General features: G+C 37.4%; 1 protein-coding gene across 5 annotated transcripts in view; it reads left to right on the forward strand.

Moving 5' to 3' along the window:
* The window catches only part of SHANK2 (SH3 and multiple ankyrin repeat domains 2), a 304,826-nt gene that overhangs the window by 94,817 nt on the left and 197,600 nt on the right, over nt 1–12,409 (forward strand). The gene's annotated exons all lie outside the window — the stretch shown is intronic.

Here is a 12,409-nt window from a genome sequence, read left to right on the forward strand (position 1 = left end):
GGTATTTTGCTCCTAGCTGTGTTTTAGAACCAATGCATATTTAGCCACCATTTTAACTTCAAAGTCCTCCTAAAAATCAGAAGTTTGTACAGTAATAGCAGCATTGTCTCTTACCCAGAGCATGTAATATACTTCTATAGTCATTACAGAACGACCACTCCAGGGCTTTGAAAGGCTGTAAACATGTTAGCTTTCTAAACACATCAGGAAGGAAACAGGGATAAGAGCAGCTCTGTTTTAAGCCCTTTCCTCATGGAATAATTTATTGGCTAAGTAGAAAATGTCCCCTCATGAGACTCAGTATAAGTAGGTAGGTGGAATCTACTGTAAACATTTTGTGGAGGAAGCGTGGCGGTGCATGTTTAATTTCTGTCCACTGGGGCTCTTCCCCAGCTAAGACTGTACTTACATCAAGGCCAAACTTTGTGTTATTATTTTGAAGGCAGTAAGTACATCCACATACAGATGAGAAAGTGAGTGATGTGGTGTACAGGACTCACCTTCCTGAGGGTGAGGTGTGATGCAGCTTCAGCTCTGATTTTGCACGTCCAGGTAAAACTAGTCATGGAATAAAAAAGACTTTTTCAAGCCATGCAAATCAAACAACAGTTACGGAAATCAAACAAAAGGGAATAAATTCAGTGTCCTAAATAAAAGTGTTAAGCTCCTGCAAATTTTTGTGCAATGGAAACTACTTATCTCACAAAGGAAAACTTCAAATACCTCCTCCCTTGAGCCTGCAAAGAGTAGTTGGAAAAAAACTAGGGAACCATTAGAAGGTATTTTTGCATTTTTATTTTTGGACGTACTGATTCTGAAGTGTTTGTGGGTTTAATAATTTTTGTTAACTCAGAAGGTGTAGGACAGAACTCTGAAGAACACTGCACTTGAAGGTAATACATGTGCAAGATTCATTTTATTTGCAAGAATGAAGGAGGAAGGTTAAACTTAGGAGGGTCTGTAGGGCTGAAAAGATAATTTTGCTGTTCTCAAGATTGTTCCCTGATCAAGTAGGAAGTAGTGATTATAATTTCCCAATTAATGGAAGTTATCTAGGCCAGAGTCAAGTAGAAGGCAAACTCTGAGGTTGTGGAATTGTTTGGGAATGCCAAATATCAAATTTGACAACTTTGAATGTTTGGGAACCAGCTTTGCAGGCATACAGTGTGTGAGAATAAATGCAAGACAAGTAATGCAGAATAACTTCCTAAAAGCCTTCAGGTGTCAAAGGAATGGATATGATCTAGAGAGAGGTAAAGTTACATTATGAGTAAGTGTCATGCAATAATATAAAGCAAATTAAAAGCAAATGTGATGTTTTCACATCTCTACAAAAGAACACTGGCTCTTGGGTTAAAATGGGAAGGTCTGGGGTCTTCTCTGTAGAGTTTGTAGTTCTCACTGGAAGGGTGAAGGAACAAGGCAGTTGAGAAAGATGCTTGTTGGGCAGTTACATGAAAATGAAAAAAAATGATTAAAAAAAAAGAGAGACTTAAGCACACCCCAGAGCTCTTTGCTTATTTATAATCTCTGGAATTTGATTATAGCAGGAAAAATTGCCGGTACCTATAAAGGATGAAATTTTGGGGGCCATGGGTGGTAGTAAATAACTTTCTGAGTGTGTCTATAGGGATCTAGGAAGAGTCAAAAGACAAAGAATGAGTGCTGTTGAGCACCATCGTCTATTCTTTGGGGGATCTTGTACACAGAGGTGTTCTTGTTGGATTTAATTATGTAGGAATATTTTTGTTCTGTAGAGGATGTAAGATCAACATAGATTCTTCTCACTAGAATAAGACAATAGACACTCCAGGCAGTTCTGGAGAAAGACAAGATAGAAACTGTGTGTCCTGGCAAAAGAGGAAACACTGTAACAGCTTGCTTAGGATGTTGAATTTTTTAGTCATTCATCATCTGGTTGCTGGTTCGCATTGGGATTTGAGACTATTATATGCAAAAATATCCCAAGAATAAGGAGTTTAGATTCAATTTCAAGGAAGAGTTTAATATTTTAAAAAAGTTAGTTCAGAATCCCTTGGTTCTAAGTTGTTATAATTGGTCCACCTTTCAAATTCTCTTACTGTGGTTTGTTCTAAGTGTGAGACCAATGATTTTTGTGGGGGCAGCAACCAATGGATGTCAAAATGCTGAAATAGAAAATGAGATTATGACTGTTTATTTATTATTATTATTATTATTATTATTATTATTATTATTATTATTATTATTATTATTATTATTATTATTATTATTATGGAAGAAAACCTATAAATTAATTATTACTGTTAACAAAAGGGGGACATGCCCATCCAACATCAAATCATCCCTGCAGCAGTTATTTTTTCAGCTTTAAGAATATGGTTTGCACTTAGAATTAAAATCTGGTAGAGGTCTAGCTTTTCCAGGTGTTTGTTTTAAATCATTTTAGAGAACTTTGCTGCAGCAAAGCCTAGTGAGGTTTCTATAGATGTCAGCCTCCTTTTAGGGAGTTTGGAAAAAGAACAAGTCTATATAGAGAATTTCAGAGCTAGTGCTTAGGATTAAATCTTGTGAAACATAATTTAAGGCTGTTTGCATGGCAGGGCTGGGACACTGTATGACACTCTCAGTGCTATCAAAGGAGAAACTTCCAGAACAAGATTAAATCCTATTTTATGTTACCATGTCAATGGTTCCTCAGTTGCCACAAAAAAATATGTCAGAATGAACACAGCAAGGTCATGTAGAGAACAAAGAGTTCAGGCAAAAAGACAGTGATACTTTAAAAAGGTCTCAGTTGTGTAACAGCGTTGAAGAAACCACTCAAACCTAGCATTTGTGTCAAAAATCCAGGTCCAGTTAAACCTGGATTCCTGTCCCTGTTTCAATAAAAATGTAATTATTTATAGAGAATAAGTGTAGTGATAGGACAAGGGGGAATGGGTTTAAGCTGAAAGATGGTAGATTTAGACTAGATTTTAGGAAGAAATTCACTCCTGTGAAGGTGGTGAGGCCCTGGCACAGGTTACCCAGAGAAGCAACTTGCTGTGTGCAGTGCTTGGAAGGAATGAAAGAACAATAAACCCCATGGAATTCAATTTTTCCTCCCTTTGGAAACACTTTCCCCTCACATTTGAAAAACAAAAGCTTTGTCTTAGCCCCTCTCCTCTTCCAAATTGGTAACTGCACTGTTCTTATAATACACTGATGCCAAAGTCCTGCCTTCTTGGATTGTTTTGGGGAATTCAAGTGTGTTTTGGTACTTGCTGTGGGGTTCTGACCCATGTTTAGTCTGACCCCGGGGAGATGCTCATCACATGTTCATCCCATGAGACTAATCACAGTAAAGATGTAGCAAGGCATTTATTATAGGGATAAAAACCAGAACAACATATTAGAGAAAGGGATTAGTTGGGAAATGTTTTTATGGATTTTCTTTTTTGACTTGGCAGAATTAGAAGGGTCACAGAGAGAGGGATGGATTCCTAGACTCTTGATGAAAAGTGTTTTCATCAGATGGAGAGGAAGCAGGTTTTTTTTTTCCTTTCTAAAACTGGTAGAAGTGCATGAGTGACAATAGTATGTGATACAAGGAAGCTGCTCAGAGAAATCTGTGAATGGGCAAGGTTCAAAGAAAATGTAAACTAAACATTGGTTTTAAACTAAAACGGTCTTGTATTAATAGGATATTACGTAGCCTGTACCAAAATACCTGCTTTATTTTTAGTTGTTAGTCATACACACTGACATCATTTGTGTGTCTCCGCTCTTGAGAAAAGAGCCATAGCTGTTGTAAAAATAAATATGATATCTTTGTTTGTACCAGAACTCTCCTAATCTTATGTTTTCACATGAATGAAGTTTTATTCCTCACAGAAACATTTTTAATTTATTTTGTTTCTTTATTCTATGTGTAAAAGTCCATAGCAACAAATCTGTCCCAATCCAAATGCACACACATGTATAACAAGTATCTGTAAAATGAATTTAAATCAGCTTTCACATTCCTAAATTGAACTTTTACACTGGAAATCAAGTGGTCTCTTTTATGACAAAACTCAGAGGCATGAAGAGAATGCAATGCTCTAAAGTTCTTTGTGAGAATAGAATTAACAGTTTTCTTTGCCATGGAGATAAAGCAATAGAGAAGTATCTGTGCATCCTTGAGAAGGTCACCTGTGTTTCTAATCTGCCCATCTTGTTGGGAAGGTAACAGGTCTGAGTTCCAGGTGCCAGTCAACATGATTCAGACAGTCTCTGGTCACCTGCAAACAAAACAATCAAAATGTTTTATATTAAAACATACCTGAAATGCATATGAATTATCCTTCACTGACCTAGAAAGAAAGAACCTTCATGGTTACCTGATTCAAATGCTTTGAGAGCTTCTGAAGTCTCACCCCGCTCACAGGTGTTTTTTTTTTTTATAGAATCCCATAATGGTTTGGATTGGAGGGGACCTTAAAGACCACTTAGTTTCCCCACCACCACCACCATGGGCAGGGACACCTTCCACTAGCCCAGGTTGCTTCAAGCCCTGTCCAACCTGGCCTTGAACACTTCCAGAGATGGAGCAGCCACAGCCCCTCTGGGCAAACAATTCCAGTAGCTCACCACCCTCACAGGGAAGAATTTAATATCCAATCTAAATCCACCCTCTGTCAGTTTGAAGCCATTGCCCCTTGTCCTGTCACTATCTCCCTGTGGAAAAAGGTCCTCTTCCAACCCAAGCCATTCTATAATTCTCTTATATGACTTTCCCTCTCTTATATAAGCTCTCTTTAGGTACTGACAGGCTGCAATGAGATTTCCCCAGCCCCTTCTTTCTTCCAGGCTGAACAACCCCAACTCTCTCAGCCTGTCTCCACAGCAGAGGTGCTCCAGCCCTCTGAGCACCTTCACGGCCTCCCCTGCACCTGCTCTAACAGGTCCGTGTCTTTCTTGTGCTGAGGACTCCAGACCTGGATGCCAGCAGTCCAGGTGGAGTCTCAGGAGAGCAGAGCAGAGGGAGAGATTTCCCTCTCCCTCAACCTGCTTACAGTATAGTTTGTCCATCTCTAAATTTTTGTTTCCTGCCCTGATATTGCTACCTCCCGTGTTTCACTTGGGTGCCAAACAGAATACAGGCTAGTTTTGGGAAATGCTCAGTTTCTTTAGCTCTTACTGTGATTAAACAACTTTTCTAGTGCTTAGTATCTAGAAAAATGGGGAGTTATTTCAGTATCTCAAATATGCTCCAACAGACCTTTTCATGAACCTTGTGAGATGCCTCCTGTGCAGGCACAGTCTGCACATCAGAGAAGAGTTTACCACAACCAAGATCTGCTCTGAACTACATTCCTTAGGGTCAGAGAAACAGTAGTAATTCAGTAGCAGTGATTCAAGCATCTGTTCTGGGCAGGAAGTTAGTAGTTCTCAGCATTAGAAATACTGACCCTTGTGACACTGCTTTTATTTCAGCATGATCTCAGCCAGTAGGGCAATCCAAATATATCACTAACATTTTCATTTCTCATGAAATCTACTTGTAAGTCATTTTGAAAAAGAAAGATTATTAAACCCCTGCTGTGCTCGAAGATACTGCCAACAGGCAGTGCCTGTGGGCAGAAGGGAAGTTGGTCTCCCAGGCTTTTGTGCTTGTTAGATTAGTAAATAAAATCCTGGAAAGGGAAGAGCCTCGGGAATGCTATTTTGTTTCTTCAAGAGCATTTTGTACCTTGTGTGGATAAGCATGGCAGCAAAATTTAACCTAAGAGGTTTGCATAAGTATTGATTTGCTGCTCTTTCATGTGAAGGGTGAAATGAATATGAAGTGGAATACTAATCTTATCCAGATCCATTGGTCTGTTTTGCTTCCTTACTGTCTCCTGACTTGATTGGTTTGATTTAAATTTATAACACAATAAATTATGACTTGTCACAGATAATATCCCAACTCATTTCTTCAAGTTGCTTGTACCTGAAGAGCAGGAAAGAGTAGTGCTATCAGTGTTGTAACAAAGACATGGCCTTGCTCCTGCTCCAGCAGGAGAGCTAGCTTTGCTGTCAAGGCTGTGAGGAAGTGATTAGGATGTAAAAGCATCCAGAAATCCCTGTTGTCTTCACTCTTGGCTACTTTAAGACAGCCTTTCTCGAGTAGTCAGCAACTGGCCTGAAATATTCAGGAGACAGAGTACCAGAAGCCGTGAATGTCATATGAGTGCACTAACATAGTCCAACATAATAGTACAGGCTCTACATCTAAACTGGTTTGGGACCTCCTCTCAATTAATTCTCTCTGCTCTGCATCCTCCTGATCTGAAGTTTGTGCATCACAGTGGAGAAAAGCAAATTTGACTCTGTCTACACTTTCCTCAAAAGAGATGGTGATCAACGTTACAAACAGATGGATTTCTGTAATACTTTATTTGAGTTTCTGATGAAACTTCAAATCAGTGCACAAGATTTGTTTCTTATCCTCTTTTTCTCTCTCCTTCACTTCCTCAAAACTATTTAACAGACACCTAAACAATAAGGAAAAGACAATATTCATAAAAAGTTGTTGGCAAAGATAAAAAAGGGAAAAAAACCCCACAGGGCCAAATGTTGAACAGCATAGCTCACTCAGTTCTATTTCAATTGAGCTGTATTTCCTCAGATTTAGAGGGTTATGTGCAGATTACTGTGTTTGTAGTAATGTGATGTAGCGAGTGCTCTGTTAGTAGTCACTTAGGTTGCCTCTGTTAGTAGTCACTGTTGTCTTCTCATCCCAAGGTCTTCTTCCTGAATGGTGCTTGTTAGCACCATCCCTTTCTTGAGAAATTAGGGATGATAAAAGATGAAAAGCTGTTTTAAGTCAGGATCTAGTCTGACTGACTATGACCACCGTGGTTTGGGCTGGTAACAGGCACCCAAAACCTGAGACTGACAGGACACAGGCAGGAGATGTGCAGATGGGCTTAGAGTATGGCACTGAGACACTTGGGAGAAGTTGGATGATTTTGGGTAAAGTAGGTAAGGCAGTTTTTCAGGTAAACAGCAGAATCACTTGGATTACACCAAAGGTTAACTCCTTGAAGCCACATTTGAATCATACTTTTGTTTTGGAAGCAAAACTGGGAGTTAAATATAAATTCAAAAGGTGAGGAGTATTTTCCATCTGTTATTTCCCTAATTTGGTTTCTCTGTGAGGTTCCGTAGCTCAAGGTGGGAAAGAACTGCTGAATTTCCTTCTCCATGAAAAGAAACATCTGTGGAGCCACAGTCCAATCCGACTGCTCAGGTCAATTAGACAGAATCATTAACTACAGATACAAGAGGTTTTCCTTCCAGATTGTGCATGGGCTGCACAAGAACATTTCCTATATGGCAGCTGGGGCACAGTCGCTTTTTTGCCTGCTGGAGCACTTAAAATGGTTGTCATCAGGGTGATAGGCAATGATTTCCACCCCAGTCCTGCTGCGCTGACCCCAAGTCTCTCTTAAGTCTTTGGGAGCCAGAACTGGTCAGCCAGATCCTGCCCATCATTAATCACAGGCAGGGAGGGAGGAATTGCTATCAGGAACAAGTGGAGTTAGAGAAAGAAACAGAGTAAGAAAACTGTCTCTCTTGAAGAGACAACAAGATTAAGAACTGTCACCTGGAAGTTCTTGTCTCATAGTGGTTTTGATTTACCTGGTAGTAAATGCAGCAAAAATAGATCAGACATTGAATTTTTGTTTAAATTTCTACCTATACTTAGGAAATAAGTTGCCATTACAACTCAAGGTGAGACGCATATATTTTTAAGTTGTAGATACTTCAGGGGCTGTTATAAGCAAAATTGGTTTTATCATTGAAATAAGTATTCTTGCAGAGATTGTCATTTGGAAGTTCTCCTTCCAGAGGTAAATAACTCTGAAAATTTATATCACACAACAGATATTTCAACAAGAGGAAAGCCCAAGTTATAATACTAATTATTCTGAGGTAAAGAACTTAGGTTTTGCCCACTGGAAATTAAAAATCTGCTTTAGTTTAAAAAAACAAATCTAGAAGATTGTTATGTCAAGACATAGAAATAGAGTTCAGATTTGCACTGAACCCTTGCTTAGCTAAAATTCAGGTGAAACTGCTTTGTATTTCAAGAGGTAAATGGCATTTTTTATGAATAGCAGAACAATGGGATGAAAGTAAATACAATTTCATGCTGCAGTTTGAATGAAGGGACACTTTACATTCATTTTGTTAATTTGTCCTTTTTTGGTCCTGCTTGTAGAAATGTTCTTTTTTCCCCAGACTGTGATCTCTCATTGCCAATCCATATAATTATTTATTTTCCCAGGAAAGAAAAATGAAGTTTGGAGCACCAAAAATTGATTTAGATGTTACAAAGGCATTTCAGGTACATCCTGTAGCAACTGTAAAACATTGGCCTGAATTTGGCTGTAAATTTCATTGACATTTTTGCAAGTAAGGTTGCTTGGAATAATCCACTCATTGACATTCCAGTATCTCAAGGAATTTAGAAATAGTAGTCACCATAATTTAGTGGTAAAAAGTACTCTATTTCTTGATCGTGGCATCATGAAGGGAGCTGTAATGTGGAAGAATACAACCTTTATGTTCTTTTGATTAAAGTGATTTTTACAGTATATTAATTAGGCAGTTTGTGATTAGTATATTAATACCAATTACAATATATGCATTGCCAATGGACTTACAAAAGTTACAAAAGAAAAAACATTCTATGTTCTGTTCTATAATTTTAAAATATATAATATTGTAAAATATTTTATGTACATAATTTTCTTGTATTTTTCTCTAGACTTTGACAAAGCAGAATCTGGCTGATTTTAAGTATAATACTTTAAAGACATTAAAATTATGAGATCCTGACTGATACCTGCCTATCCATGTTTTGCTGTTATTCCATTGTTTATTATTTTTCCACTTTTGATTTACAGTTTTGTTCATAGAATTGAACATAATTCATGTTTTAAACTACACTTTTGTTGCGAAAAGGCATACCGGGATTCGTGATGTTACTAGAACCTTAATTTTACTGTTAAAACATCATCTTCTTTTCATAATTTCTGTGGTGTATAAAGACACTCTGACCTCCTCTTGCCATAGCAACCACATCTTTTGGTTTTACTAAAAGAAAAGGAAAAACTGCTTGAAATGATAAAGTTTAATTATTAATTTTAGGAAAGTTCTCCTTTGATTTACCATTGTTATGTCCTTCAGAAGGGAAACTGTTGATTACAAAATCTCTCGCTGGTAACAAATTATCTGTTACAATGAGGCCCTTAAGCAATATTGGGAGAGGCAAGACAAATTAAAGCCTCATTCTAAAAAAGCATTCATGGGTACAAAAGATGAATTACAATTTTATTTATCATCTAAATTGCAGTTACCCACCTTGGAGTATGTGAATTGTTGAGAGTTTTTATAGATGTTTAGATTATTCTGGCCTTGGCTCTTGCTGCAAAATTTTTTATAAATGGCACATCTGAAGAAGGTTAATTCAATAATTTAATATCTGAAATATCTGAAGATTATTTCAAGTTTTTTTGGTAGTACAGAACCACCTAGATCTCAGCGTCTACATTTTGAGTACTATGAGCTTATCCTTCACCTCACCAACAATTTATCTCTGTCTCTGTTGTACCCCTGGATATCACTCATCTCTCTTGTGTCATCTTTGGGCCTCTTGAAGTTCCATCAGCTTTTCCCTTCTTTTCTTGGTCCCCATAATGATGTTTTTCCTTGATAAATCCAAAGCCCTTTGCTGGTAGATGTAATCTTTAGACTGGCTTGAACCAGAGTGGTGAAGGGTAACTGCATTCCAGCAACACCTCATTTCCCCTTCCACTTCTTTTCCATGGATGTTATGTCTTCAGGCAGGACTACATTATTTTCCCTTTGCTCTTGCTGTTAGTAATGGCTAATATTTAATATTTCATGCAGTAATGGTCTGAAATGGGTCTAGTTCTGCTCTGGAGTGATCACTTTTTGCCTTGTGCTCACTCCCAGATAGACTTAGAAAGCAAATTTCTTCTCCTGTGTTGATTTAGATCAGATGCTACTGCCAATAACAAATGGAATTAATCCATGTGAGTGAAATAAACAACTTTCTTCTCACAGTGCATCTCTCTTTTTAGAGATGGGAATATCCATGTCATTTGGAGCATCAAAATAGCAAATCTGACAGATTAATAAAATACCAAATTAGGGTAATCTGCCTCAGTCTCTCAGTTCTGCTCTGATCATCTTCCTAATTTGGGGGGTGAAATCAGGACTGAGATTCAGTGCTGAAAACTCCCCTCAAAAAAAAAAAAAAGAAAAAAGCTGATTACTGGCAGTAGGAATCTTTTACTGTCTAACATTTTTATATTTCTTTTGGCTGGAGTCCTACGCTCTCTTTTACAACTTGAAGTTAAATCAGTGTATACAGTAGGATCCTACCATAATTCCATATATATATAGGTTATTAAATTTTCCTAGTTCCTTATGTCATATATAAGAAGTGCATTCTTATGTAAAAGGAGGTTACATTGTTAAAAAGGTATTGGAAGCTGCTGACTATTCCATGTTTTTTGGATATATATTGGATGAATGATCAGGTTTCTGTTTTATGTGACACTGAATTATCAGATTGACTATGCAGAGGTTTTAAACATTTTTAAGAACTAGATCAACATATTTTTCATTAATTATGCCCCATAACATATTTTTATTAAAATAAACAATAAATTCCTAAATAATTAGTGTTTATTAATATTTTATATATATACTATTTATTTTATTAACACAAAGAACATGTGGTTTCTTCATTTTTACTTGCATTTAAATGTAGAGTTGAAATATTTTCTGCTTTTCTTAGCAATATCTACAGGTGTTAGGGAAACAAACAAAAAAAAGTCTTGCTAAAATTTTTTTATTCAGCTTAATATTCAGTGTAGAGTTGTTGGAATCATCCAAGGCTTGTGCCCTCCCCCATTATCCCATAACTCCCTGGGTAGTTATAGGTTTCCTCATATATGTCAGAAAAGTGTTCCAGAAATTGCATTTGGGACCTGTCCAGGTGTAGGATTTTTCCTTAATGGATGTTTCCTGGGACTTCTTATTGAGAGTGGTGTGTAAATGTGCATTTCATGAAATCTGTCTCTTGGAATGCACTACATTAAAAGGCTTAAAACTGACATATTTATAAACATTTTGCTGTCAAATATTCATGTTAATAGACGTCCGTGCTTTGTAAGTAACACAACAAATTGTTTAGGATTACATCGATGAAAGAAACCTGGTAAACATTTACTTTCAAATGCATCTTTAGAGATTCTGGTGTCTCAAACCAGATTTCTTACCGCCTTTTTAATATTACCATAATTTTTTTTACTCTTTTTGTTGGTCTACCACTGATTTGATTTTCATCTTTCGCTGGAATAGTGCAAATCAAGTTCAGACTCAATGCCACTGAGTCACAGCAGTTCCACTGTTGCCGAGTTCAATCGCAGTCAGGCAGGGACCAGGATTTTAAAGCCTGGTGTATTTTAACAGTGCAAAAAGTGCTGGTGTTGGAGATTATCAAAGTAGCTCTGATCAGGTTAGTTACCCCTCCTGTACTGAAATACCCTGCAGAGACATTATTCGAGGTCTTGGAAACCATGTGCACACGTTAGCAAAGATGTGCTTGGGCTCATTAGCCTTGATTTTCGGCAGGGGCAGTTTGGGCTTAGCTGGCACTCAGCAGATGGAACTGGGCTGCCCTCAGCTTCCGCAAGCTCAGGGACCTCTCCACCCAACACTATGTTTTGTATACATGTGCTCTGAGGACCTACTAATATGTTTTTGTTGATGATATCACCTTTTATCAATATTAATGTATAGTATCTTTTTAATAGTGCATATATATTCTTCTAGTATATAGTAAACATACAGTGGTTTGTAGGAACTTCTGTAATATTAATTTAAAAATAATACCTAGCAAGTATTTAGAGTCCTTTTGTTACCACAGTTCACCTCCAATTGCTTATCAGTAAAAACATGCCTTGTTGTTCTGCAGGCTTTTGTCATAATCCTTGTTGAGTCTAGAATTAATATCAAGATAATTAGAACTACAGGATAAAGCTTTTTCTTGTGTTGGTAAATCCTTCTCCTCCATCTTGTCATGATCTTCTATTGAGAATAATCATTGAAATGTTTCAAAAGGCATCTACCCTCATCTGTGGGAGGTTCAGGTGTTTGCTGTGTGCTCAAACCCTTGAATCATATTACTCGACATTACCAGTCTCTGGAGCTGCCCACTTAATAAAATAGCATGTTTCCTTAGAAGGTGGGAAAAATATGGAATATCAGAATATGTATTATTAAAATCCATTTCAACATGAATTCAGTTTTACAGTGAGTTCAGCGCTTCGGCTTCATTTGAACAGGCAAGACAGCATTTTTTGGTTGTGGTATAACC

Source organism: Pipra filicauda, unplaced genomic scaffold (genome assembly GCF_003945595.2).
Source record: "Pipra filicauda isolate LSUMZ 115617 unplaced genomic scaffold, ASM394559v2 scaffold45_size4122338_pilon, whole genome shotgun sequence".
NCBI lineage: Eukaryota > Metazoa > Chordata > Aves > Passeriformes > Pipridae > Pipra > Pipra filicauda.